Below are 12,915 nucleotides of genomic sequence, written 5' to 3'. Positions count from 1 at the left end.
GTCTGGGTGAAAGACAGCGAAAAATCTCATCTCCAATCTGGGTTGTACCCCACATGGGTCGGTTCTGCTTACAGGGTAATGGTCAGAACCCTAGAGCTCAACTGGGAAGAAGTGACTGTACTGAAACGTACACTTTCCCGTCACAGTTTTCCCCAGCGTTTTTGGCTGCCAAGGGCACCTATTTCATCTGTCATGACCGAGCATATACATGGCTGCCCCCTGATTTCTCGGGCACATGTTATATTGCGAACTTGCTACCGCCGACATTTACTGCTGCCTCTGACTATCACAAGACCAGAGTTGTGAGAGGTGTGATTAGTAAGGAGGATACTGCCGGTCAGGAAGCAGGAGACTTCTTCTTGGGTTTCCTGCCATTTTGGGGACCTATGGTCAATAGTAGGAACCTGAGACAGCTGACACGTGTGGTTGAATCCACTGTCAATGTAACGGCTGGTGCCCTTAGTAATCTGACAGCTGAGCTCCAAGCGGATCGCCTTATGACTCTGCAGAACCGCATGGTTCTAGACGTAATTCTTGCAGACCGCGGTGGGGTATGCAAGGTCATCCAATCCAGTTGCTGCATTTTCATACCAGATAATGCTCCAACAGTGTATCAAGCCATCTCCAAGCTCCATAAAATATCTGAAGCCATACACGTGGAAAAGGGAGATTGGTCACTGGTGGGGTGGTTCTGGGAATTGATATCTGCCTGGGGTTGGAAATGGAGTAAATACGGGCCTCACAGTACATGGGCTTTCCCTCTGACTTCTCTGTGACCTGGGCAGCTGGCTCTGCTGCCCCGGGTCAAACCGGTCTCACGAGCTCCCCTTCCTCCGTCCACCTGTGATTAGCATCAGGGCTTGACCCGTCATAAACCCTTTCATTCTACACAGTCCCCCGGCTAATCTCTTCCACACCTGCTTGTTCCTGCTTTATGACTTGTTTCCCAAAACAGGAGATGCTCATGTTTATTGGGGGGTCTCTTTACATCAAACGTGGGATCTGAATCTTACTGTGTAAATCATTGTGGGCTGGCCGAACTGGAATGTGGGATGGTCATCATGACTCTGCTTTTTCGTTTGTAATGTATACCTTTATATGGCCATATCGTAAACCAAGGAATGTGTGCCTGGAGCATGATATTTTGTACTTAAGGAGAAGTCCGTTCCTATGATTTTCAGCAGTCTCCTGAGAACATACACGGTGTTGTACTTCTAGGATACCTGTCATTGGTCTGCAGCCAATAAACGAATCTTTGACTTCACCCAGAAGACTCTGTGTTTCTGTAGGTCCGGAACAGGGTGAACCCAGAAGTCATAGGGTGTGTGCCCCTGCACCGCTGGGTCTAAAATACCCAGTACTTCAACCTGACCCTGCGAGACGTGATGGGCGCCATCGCTGAGATGAAGGCCTCGGTGGACCAGCGCTTTGATACCCTGGCGCAGAAAATTGACTCGGTCCTTGTGGATGTTGGCCTGGTAAGGGCCGATTTATCCAAGACTAATGACCGGGTTGATTCGTTGGCCCACACCACATCGGGCCTCACGACGGATGTGGCAGCCCTCCAAAAGGAGGTGCGCCGGCTTGGCCAGGCGAGCGCGCTGATGGATCGTCGCCTGGAGGATTCTGAGGGTCGGGCCCGGAGGAACAATGTCCGTATTCTCGGGGTGCCTGAGGGACGGGAGGAGGCGGCGGCGGATCTATTCGTGGAGGACTTGATTCTCGCCCACCTCCAGCCCCGGGGACTGAGTAAATTTTTCGCGGTGGAGCGGGCCCACAGGGTTCCTGGGGGAAGGCCCAAGGCCGGAGTCCCCCCGAGGCCTCTCATCGCCCGGATTTTCAACTTCCGAGACAGAGACGCTTTCCTGCAATCCTCCAGACTACAGGGGCCGGTCAGACTCGACAATATGGATATAAATTTTTATCCTGACTTCACCCCAGCGGTCCAAAAGCAGAGACTAAGCTTTCTCGGAGTCAAACGTCGTCTACGGGACCTAAATCTTAAGCACGCTATGCTTTTCCCGGCTAAGCTGCGGGTGGAGTTGGATGGCCGCACGCACTTCTTTGATCGCCCCGAAGCAGCCGGGGACTGGCTAGATACTTTGCCTGGGGATCGGGATCGGGGGGGAGGGGGGGGAGCGGTGGGGGGAGAGGGCCCGCCGGATCAGGACTGAGGGACTAATATTATGCCTCGCTCTGGACAAAATTGATGTCACTTTTGACTGTTCGCCTGTTCGAGTAAGTCTCCTCCTGTGGAGGTCGTGTGGGGTCTCTTGGGGGTTCTCCCTCCTCCTCTGGGGGTTTAGTTAGTTTCACCATCTATGGGGCGACAGGCACACTGCACTTTGGGGGGGCTGTTTGGGTTCATGCAGGGGTGCAGGGAGGGGGGAGTTTTGTTGGGGGGGGGAGTAGGGGTGGGGTGTTGTTGTTCGTTTTTACCACAAGGCAAACCCTTTTCTGTATTGTTTTTAAGGTGCTCTCCGGGGTACGATTGATGGCTCCTGTGTGTTATGGGGGGTAGGGAGTTGACTTTGTTGTCTTGGAACGTTAATGGACTGGGGGATAGGATCAAACGAGGTGTGGTCCTGCAGTATTTGAAACGAATCTCACCCGATGTAGTCTTCCTGCAGGAGACACACCTTATTGGAAACTCTTTTTGTGCCATGAATCGGCGTGGCTATCGTTTGGTGGCCCACTCGGGCTTCACGTCGGGCTCACGGGGTGTGGGCATTATGGTGAAGAACTCGCTCCCGTTGGAAATTGATGAGGTGCGCCATGATGATGGGGGGCGCTATGCTGTTTTAGTGGGGAGAATGGAAGGCAAAATGGTGGCTTTTGTATCGGTATACGTCCCACCGGGGTTGCAGGCGACCACTTTTTCAGACCTGGGGCGCCTCCTCCTGGGCCTTCCGGGGGGACTCCTAGTGGTTGGGGGGGACTTCAATGCGGTGGTTTCTGGGACTCTGGATCGTCACCCCCCTAGGGACCTCCCCCGGGCCCAGGCGTGGCTATCTGGCCTCTTGGATACACTGGGATTGGTGGACTGCTGGCGCTTAAAACATCCCACGCAGCAGCAGTACACTTTCCACTCGGGGGCACATGGTAGCCTTTCACGGCTTGATCATGTCCTTGTCCCGGCGGCCTATGCTGGGAGTGTGGGGGAGGTGCGCCATCTGGCGCGGGGTATTTCAGATCACTCCCCGCTCCTGTTCCATTTTGATGTCCTTCCGAGGGGTGAGGGCAGGGTAGTTCCCATCAATGCCTGGTACCTGCGCGACCCCACCATTCGCGCTGCTGTGATTAAATCCCTGCAACGATACTTTGATGAGAATGTGGGGTCCGTCCCTTCGGCTATCTCCTTGTGGGAAGCCTTCAAGACAGTTCTCAGAGGAGAGGCCCTGTCCCTCATTTCCCATGCCCGGAGGCGTGAGCGGGAGGAGGTTACCCGGGTGGAGGCCGAAATTGCTGAATTGGAGGGTGATTTAGAGGGCGGAGTGACGGATGCTGCACTGCATGTCCTACAACTTAAGCAGGCGGCCTACAGGGCCCTCGTTACGGAGGCGGCCAGGGGCCTCAGTAGGGAGCAGCAGGGGCGACTGTATGATGTGGGTGATAAGGCGGGCAAACTGATAGCGTGGTTGGATAAAAAGGAGAGAGTGAATCGTGTGGTCCCGCTGATTGAGAGGACGGATGGTGTGAGTGTCACCGAGCCAGAAGAAATTGTCTCCTGTTTCGCGGATTATTTCCGCGAGGTGTATTCTACGGTCTCTGCTTGCTCGGAGGAGGACTCCCATTCCCTGCTTAGGGATATCGCGCTGCCTTCCCTCTCGGAGGAGGACAGGGTGTCGCTGGATGCCGCTCCTACATCCGACGAAATTGCCCTCGCCATACGTTCGGTTGCCTCCGGCAAGGCCATGGGCCCAAATGGCATCCCTATCGAGTTATATAAGTTGCGACCAGATGTACTGGCGCCCCACCTCCGCGCGATGTTCCTGGCGGCCCACTCGCTGGGCTCCCTCCCGCCGGACCAGCGTCTGGCTACTATCGTGGTGATCCACAAGGAGGGGAGGCCTCGGGACCGGGTCACATCCTATCGGCCTATCTCGCTTTTGAATGCGGAGCCCAAAATTCTCGCCAAGGTGTTGGCCAATCGGCTGGTCGGCGTGGTGGGTGACCTGGTCCACCAAGACCAGTCCGGCTTTATCCCCCATCGCAACACAGCCCTTAATCTGCGGCGCTTGCACGGGGTGCTCGCACGTGTCCCATTCGTGCGGGAGCCGGCCATTTTGGCGTCCTTAGACGCCACTATGGCGTTTGACACGCTTGAGTGGCCATACATTTGGGCGATGCTGGCTAAGTTTGGATTCGGCCCGGGCTTCATCAGTTGGGTCAAATTGTTGTATTCGGGCCCATTGGCGCAGGTGGTGGTGAATGGAAGAGTTTCGGCCCCATTCGAGCTGGGCCGGGGCACGCGACAGGGCTGCCCCTTGTCGCCGCTCCTGTTTGCGCTGGCCTTGGAGCCCCTGGCGGAGTGGCTGCGGTGGCACCCCTCCATCCGTGGTCTCCGTTGGACCCCCGAGTATGAGGACCGTGTGTCCCTATACGCTGACGACATCCTTTTGTACCTAGCCTCCCCACATAAGTCACTCATAGTCCTGGTTGATGTTTTACGTTCATTCGGCCGGAACTCAGGCCTTGTCATCAACTGGGCTAAATCATGCATGTATGTGCTCTCTGGGGAGGCTCCTGTCCTTCCGCGGGGTTGTCCGATTCAGATTGCCTCTCAGGGGTTTCGATACCTGGGTGTCTACATTACTCTGGACCCAGAGGCTCGCTACGAGCGGAACTTGCTTCCCCCTCTCCAGCGCTTGAAGGAGGACGTCGTGCGCTGGCGGCGCCTGCCGCTTTCGCCGCTCGGCCGGGCGGCGTTGTTTAAGATGATGTCGTTGCCACGTTTCTTATACGCTCTCCAGAACACTATGGACCCAGTCCCGGCGCGCTACTTCCGTGAGGTGGAGAGTTTACAGCGCCGCCTGTTCTGGGACGGGAGGCCGCGCATTGCCCTGGCGAAGTTGACGCTCCCATGGTATGACGGGGGGATTGCCCTCCCGGACATTAAACGGTATTACTGGGCCTCCCAGCTAGCTGCAATTAACCATGGCCTCTATGGGCCCGCCTTGAACCCGGCGTTTGAGATGGACAAGATGCTACTGCCCGGTGGCGACTACAATCGAGCGCTCTACTCTGGCGCGCCCGACGCTCGCTTGACGGGACCTACGCGTGTCATGGTCAGCGTATGGCATGCGGCTAATGCAGCTATGGGGTGGAAGGACCGTTTGACCCGGGCGTCACCGCTGTATGCGTCTGAGAAGTTGGGCTCTCTCTGGACCTCGAAGGGCTTCGCGAAATGGGACATGATAGGCATCAGTAAAGTGGGGGATCTCTGGTCGAGGGGAGGATTTAAAACATTCGAGATGCTGCAGACGGAGTTTCAGTTGCAGGGCAGTGAATACTTTCGATACCTGCAGATCCGTCATGCACTGGGCTCCGTCTTCCCAGACGTCGCCTCCATCCCGGAGTCTTCCCCCCTGGAGGATAGAGTGCTAGATGGCCACGTCCCAGACAGTACGATCTCCCTTATTTATAAAAAACTGATTAATGATCGATCGGGCTTGCTGATTGGCCTTCGCGAGGCTTGGGTTGCCGACGGTCTGGAATTGGACGATGAGGACTGGATCTCCGCGGTGGCCTCTCCGAAGGAGGTGGCTATACCGGCTCGCCTTCGCTTCGTCCAGCTCAAGATACTCCACCGGGTCTACATAACGGGCCCAAGGCTTCAACGCATGGGCTACACTGTGGATGGATTGTTTAAGCGTGGTTGTGGTGCCGTGGCGACCTTTTTGCATATTTTATGGGAATGCCCGAAGGTGGAGCGATTCTGGCGCGGTGTGCACGAGGTCCTGCGAGTGGTTACGCGTGTTGCGCTGCTGCCGGAAGCGAGGAGATGCCTGTTGAATGTGTGGGAACCAACTGACTACTCGGCTCCGCAAACGTGGTGGGTGACTCTGGGATATATGATTGCTAAGCGTGACATTGCGCAACTGTGGGGATCCCAGAACCCCCCGACGGTGTCGGCCTGGAAAGAGCACATGGACTGGTGCATGTTTCGAGAAAAGGTGGTGTATGTGGCGAGGGGTAAGCCTGCGACATGGGTGAAAGTGTGGGGCCCCTGGAACGCCTACCGTGGGAGTATTTGCGCGCCACCATTGCTGCCTGCTGCCTCACCAGCCCCGTCCCCTTAGCTGACCCCTTCTCCTAGCCCCGGGCACAGGGTTCCCCCAGTCCTCGCTCTGTTTCCCTTCCCCTCTTTGGACTCTTCTAATAGTTGGGGTTCCCCATTGGGGAGCACGTGCTGCTACTTTCGACTGTAGGGTAGCCTTGTGGGTGTTGTTTTCTTGTTGTTTGTATAAAATGAAACCGCACTGTGACGTATTATGGCCGTGGCCCATGATGTTGATGACTCCTGCTTATGCTCCTTTGTAATGCCAAAGGTTCTATGAACGTATGCCATGTGTTTCTGCCATTCCTAGCGGCCGGCCGGAAGGTTGTGGGCCCATAATTGTATATTCTTGAGATTTGTAATAAACGGTTTCAAAAAAAAAAAAAAAAAAAGACTGGTGCCATTTAGACACTAGCTGCCAACACTGCCCCTTCGAGGGCAGTCTTTTTCAATTTGTGTAGGACTAATTTGGCGGTGTCTCTCTGGGCTTGCTCTTGCTTTTCCATGTCTTTTTCCTGTCTCTTGTTAATATTGATGTCAATGTGCACAATGATACGTGAATGTACAAAAAAAAAATCGAATCACTGTTGTCGAAATCTCCCTATATGACCTCTCCATCAACCCCAAGTCAGAAATACACGGTCAGGCAGGCCCTGAGTCCTAGGCCTGAAGCTACTGATATACAGGTCACAGGTTCGGTGGCACATTGCCAGCAGGACAAACCCAGATTATCCCCACAGGTAGGCAGCGACACCACAATAGTACTAGGAGATTGGTCTCATAAAATGCACATAGCGCGCTTTCCCAAAACACCATGAAGCTAGATACCACATGAAGTTAGGAACACTCAGCCAATTAGGACATAGCACACACTACACACGCAGTGATCATGCGCTCCCCATTCCGGGCATCTGGACATGTTACCCACTTGCCCTCATTGTATCCATGCAAGGTCAGGATCCACCTGCATTTTTCATCAGGTATGAGTAATTTATGGCTTCTTGACAAGACCAAAATTCCACTCCCGTACAAGGATCTATGAATTGTTTTATGATGCTTAAAGAAATGTAGGAAAAGACATTCAAAACAACTGTACTTTGAGTTAGTCCTCAGACCCGTTTCTGTATGCTGCACTGCCAACCATAGTGTTTGATTAAACCAACTGTTTCTGTTTTGCCAAATGCCTCTTGTCTTTGTTTTTTCAAAGTAAATTCATATTCGAGCAACATTCTTTTTATAATAGTGTAATATGCAGGCCTGTTTTTCCTGTCAGGGTTTGCTGTCTAACGCTTCTACGCTGTCCAATTCACTTTGTATTTCGGTGGGCATGCCCTTTTTTGTAGAAAAATGCAACCTGGGGCCCAATATCAGTCCAAGGCTGGCTTGTCTCTTGTCCCCACTGTTCCCTCATTCTGTCTTGAAAGTCCTTTATGGTCTCCCTAGGCTTCATGCTTTCTGCCATCAATCCTGATATAGCACATTCCATATTCTATGGTTGCTAAAAAGGGTTAATTTGGGTATTAATACTTTTTTGTTAGTATGACACACCTAAATGACATCCCAAATCATTGTGTTACGTGTGGAATTCTGTGTTTATGGGGTGGATTTACTAACACTTTGTGTCTGGTTTGCATCACAAAAATGATGCAAACCTGGTGAAAAGTGTTATTTTGCAATTTACTTTCTGGCGCAAATCCTAAATTGCATAGGAAAGTAGTCCTGGAGTAACACAAACTAGCACTATACACTGTTATCCTTCAGGATGGTGTACTCTGGGTGGTACATGGACATTTCCATGCACCCACCCATAGATTTTGTTGTTAATTCCTATTTACTAACTTTGCTAGAAATGGATTTGTATCAAAAATTTACGTCGCCTCCTCAAGGCAGGCGTAAAGTTGAGAAAAAGATTTATTTTCTCCAAACCTTTCTAACTTTCCATGTGTGCTGCACTATACAGCACACATACAAGGTGGTAAAGTGGCTAAAGGATGTAGCCTTACGGTTTGAGCAGTGGACCTAGAAGCTGGGGAACCGGGTTCAAGTCTCAGCAACGACACTCAACATCCTATGATTCTGGGCAAATCACTTAATCTCCCTGTGCCTAACAAAAAAAAAAAATGCCTGTGTCCTCATGTAACCAAACTGGTGCTCATATAAAGCGCTCTGATACCTGATATCTCGGGTCTAGTTTGTGCTCTATAAAACTCTGGGGGGGGGCAAAAAAAGTGTTAAACTTTGTCCAAGCATAGACGTTGGTGCTGGATGGGTACCCTTACAGTTTAAAACCTATGCCTGACATAATGCATGCACCCTTGCATTATAGTGCAAGGGTGTGTGCATTGCCGCAAGCCAGCCTAAGATATGCCGACGCTAGAGGTGAGAGCGACAGCACCATATCTTAGCAGATATGGTGCCATTGTGCGCTCTTCTTTTCACGCAACTCAGCATTAGCAACTGTGGTTACTGTGCTGCATGCATGCTTAGTAAATCTGACCCTTCGTTTCTCCATACCAAGCACTCATTGCATATTATGCCTACCAGTATGGATGGCATGTGACTCCTACAATCTGTAGTCCTCATTGTCTTAAGTAACACTTCCTGTACATTGATTTACGCACTTGTATGACACATTAAAAGATCTTGATGGACCCCAGACATAAAAACAGTCTAAGTTATTATCCACTAGTACACAGTGACTAAAAGAGGGAGCAAGCGTGCATCCTTAGTATGGCACTTAAAATGAGGGAAAGGGATAAAGCACATGTTAGCTGCAACCTAACTTTGGGCATCTGGCAGATCGGGAAGTTGTTCTGGTGTTTGGAAACCTAGTAGAAAATGTCTTTTTACCCAGCCGCTGGTCAAATTGTACAAAATCTGTGCCATTTACCGAGCGACCTCCAAAATAGTACATAATCCCTGCTGTTTAGCCGGCCATAGACAAAATAGTACAGATGATGTACAATTTGACCAGCAGCCAGAAGGTGTGAAGGAAATATTTATATAGCCAGCCATAAAGAAAAAAGGTTATACAGGCAATGGTACTGTGGTGGCCATCTTGTAAAGGGCATGCACCATGTGTGAAGCATTTGTAAGCAAGTGCTTTTACAAGTGCACAATAGTTTGTAAAAAGGTAAGTGCAGGAATTATGCTAAACTGTTTAAAGATGAAAAAAGTAAATTCGATTTTGAATAAAAACGTGTTATTTTAATATTCAACTAACACATGTAAATTCATATTCGAGCAACATTATTTTTATAATAGTGTAATATGCAGGCCTGTTTTTCCTGTCAGGGTTTGGTGTCTAACCCTACTACGCTGTCCAATTCACTTTGTATCTCGGTGGGCAGGCCCTTTTTAAGGATGTTGTAGAAAAATACAACCTAGGGCCCCATATCAGTCCAAGGCTGGCTTGTCTCTTGTCCCCATTGTTCCCTCATTCTGTCTAGAAAGTCCTTTATGGTCTCCCTAGTCTTCATGCTTTCTGCCATCAATCCTGATGTAGCACATTCCATATTCTATGGTTGCTAAAAAGGGTTAATTTGGGGATTAATACTTTTTTGTTAGTATGACACACCTACATGACATCCCAAATCATTGTGTTATGTGTGGAATTCTGTGTTTATGGGGTGGATTTACTAACACTTTGTGTCTGGTTTGCATCACAAAAATGATGCAAACCTGGTGAAAAGTGTTATTTTGCAATTTACTTTCTGGCGCAAATCCTAAATTGCATAGGAAAATAGTCCTGAAGTAACACAAACTAGCACTATGCACTGCTATCCTTCAGGATGGTGTACTCTGAGTGGTACGTGGACATTTCCATGCACCCACCCATAGATTTTGTTGTTAATTCCTATATACTAACATTGCTAGAAATGGATTTGTATCAAAATTTTACGTCGCCTCCTCGAGGCAGGTGTAAAGTTGAAAAAAAGATTTATTTTCTCCAAACCTTTCTAACTTTCCATGTGTGCTGCACTATACAGCACACATACAAGGTGGTAAAGTGGTTAAAGGATGTAGCCTTACGGTTAGAGCAGTGGACCTAGAAGCTGGGGAACCGGGTTCAAGTCTCGGCAACGACGCTCAGCATCCTTTTATTCTGGACAAATCACTTAATCTCCCTGTGCCTAACAAAAAAAAAAAATGCCTGTGTCCTCATGTAACGAAACTGGTGCTCATATAAAGCGCTCTGATACCTGATATCTCGGGTCTAGTTTGTGCTATATAAAACTCTGGGGGGAGGCAAAAAAAAGTGTTAAACTTTGTCCAAGCATAGACGTTGGTGCTGGATGGGTACCCTTACAGTTTAAAACCTATGCCTGACATAATGCATGCACCCTTGCATTATAGTGCAAGGGTGTGTGCATTGCCGCAAGGCAGCCTAAGATATGCCAGCGCTAGAGGTGAGAGCGACAGCACCATATCTTAGCAGATATGGTGCTATTGTGCGCTCTTCTTTTCACGCAACTCAGCATTAGCAACTGTGATTACTTAGTAAATCTGACCCTTCGTTTCTCCATACCAAGCACTCATTGCATATTATGCCTACCAGTATGGATGGCATGTGACTCCTACAATCTGTAGTCCTCATTGTCTTAAGTAACACTTCCTGTACATTGATTTGCACACTTGTATGACACATTAAAAGATCTTGATGGACCCCAGACATAAAAACAGTCTAAGTTATTATCCACTAGTACACAGTGACTAAAAGAGGGAGCAAGCGTGCATCCTTAGTATGGCACTTAAAATGAGGGAAAGGGATAAAGCACAAGTTAGCTGCAACCTAACTTTGGGCATCTGGCAGATCGGGAAGTTGTTCTGGTGTGTGGAAACCTAGTAGGAAATGTCTTTTCACCCAGCCGCTGGTCAAATAGTACAAAATCTCTGCCATTTACCCAGCGACCACCAAAATAATACATAATCTTTGCTGTTTAGCCGGCCATAGACAAAATAGTACAGATGATGTACAATTTGACCAGCAGCTAGAAGGTGTGAAGGAAATCTTTATATAGCCAGCCATAAAGAAAAAAGGATATACAGGCAATGGTACTGTGGAGGCCATCTTGTAATGGGCATCCACCATGTGTGAAGCATTTGTAAGCAAGTGCACAATAGTTTGTAAAAAGGTAAGTGCATAAATTATGCTAAACTGTTTAAAGATGAAAAAAGTAAATTCAATTTTGAATAAAAACGTGTTATTTTAATATTCAACTAAGACATGTAGATATCAAACAGAAACTTCAGGATACGGCACACAGATTGTGCTTTAGTCAGGGAGTATTTGGCTGTCATCAAAGAATACTGAATATGGTTTTGAAGTATGTTACATAAACGTTTTATTTACTAATGAGAACACATTGTTTTTTAATGTTCATGATGCTCCTTTAGATGTTTTTTGACGGCTGGGATCTTTTTTCTGCTTTTTATGAAAGGACTTGTGCTAGATTTAGACTTCTGTTTAAGGGGGATTGTGCTTGCTTAGTATTTCAAATCTGAAGCAGTCAACAAGCATCAGCAAACAGAGGGAGGGACATGTACAGTAGATAATTGTTGGTTGGGGGCACAATGCTTTGGGAACACTTGCAGGAGGTAAATAGTAAGTCACTGGAATGGGATTTAGGAAAGAGGAGTATTATGCAGTGCGGCTGGTTAGGCTTCACTGTGTAATGCCTCACAATACCCCAAAATAGGTCATTTTGATTCACGCTAATAAATCCCAAGCTTAGTCCTGGTAGTGTTGCACAAAGCAGTCAGGCTTTACTAGAGCAACATGTGTTAAGCATTTCAGAGTAACAACATGAACGATAAGTAATTGACTTTACTTGAAAGAAATCAGACACCAATTTATAAAACTAAAACTGAATTTTATATTATTTTAGACACCAAAACGGAGACAATCGAATGAGTATAACCAAAGTTATGGATTTTAGTAGGAAAAATAAATCAATGCACTTCAATACTGCAGAACTTTTAACACAGCGGTCAATGGTAAAAAACACTGGTGACGATTGGTCACTTGCAGGGCACATTTTGTGGAACCAACCGAGGGGTAAGGTGATGTGGGTCCCAGGACCAGTCCATGACAGTCAGTTGAACTTAACCTGGCTTGTAGGGCCCAGGTGCAGAGTTGCTCTGGCTGTCCCTGGTGCAAAAACCAGAGCACGGGGGCTGGTTTTACTACTCAGACGGTTCTGGTGAGGAAACGGATGCAAAAGGTTGACAATGGGGCCACTTAGGTGGTCAGTTAAAGGTGTTGCGGAGTTCACTCAAGGTGCTGTGTCAAGTGAAAGTAGTGGTAGCCGGACTGGTCACCAACAAGCCTTGGCAACAATAAGGTCAACATGAAGATCCTTCGACATCCGGAGGTCTGTAGAAAAATGGTAGCCACCTAAAACTTGCTGGAGTTCAGGACTACGTTTCCCACAATGCACTGTACCATCTAATTTTGGGCGATTTCTCAGAGGGCCCAATGGCCAGCAATTCCTTGGTTCCAGGATGTTGCTTTCACCTACAAGCTTCAGGGGACCACTGCCACTAGTCCAAAGGAATCTGGAGTTGCTCATGGCTCTCAAAGGGGTCCCTCTGTCTGGGGAAGCCGGTCTTTAGTTCAGGACAAGTCGTAGTCA

Source organism: Triturus cristatus, chromosome 8 (genome assembly GCF_964204655.1).
Source record: "Triturus cristatus chromosome 8, aTriCri1.1, whole genome shotgun sequence".
Taxonomy (NCBI): domain Eukaryota; kingdom Metazoa; phylum Chordata; class Amphibia; order Caudata; family Salamandridae; genus Triturus; species Triturus cristatus.
This window is presented reverse-complemented; position numbering follows the sequence as displayed.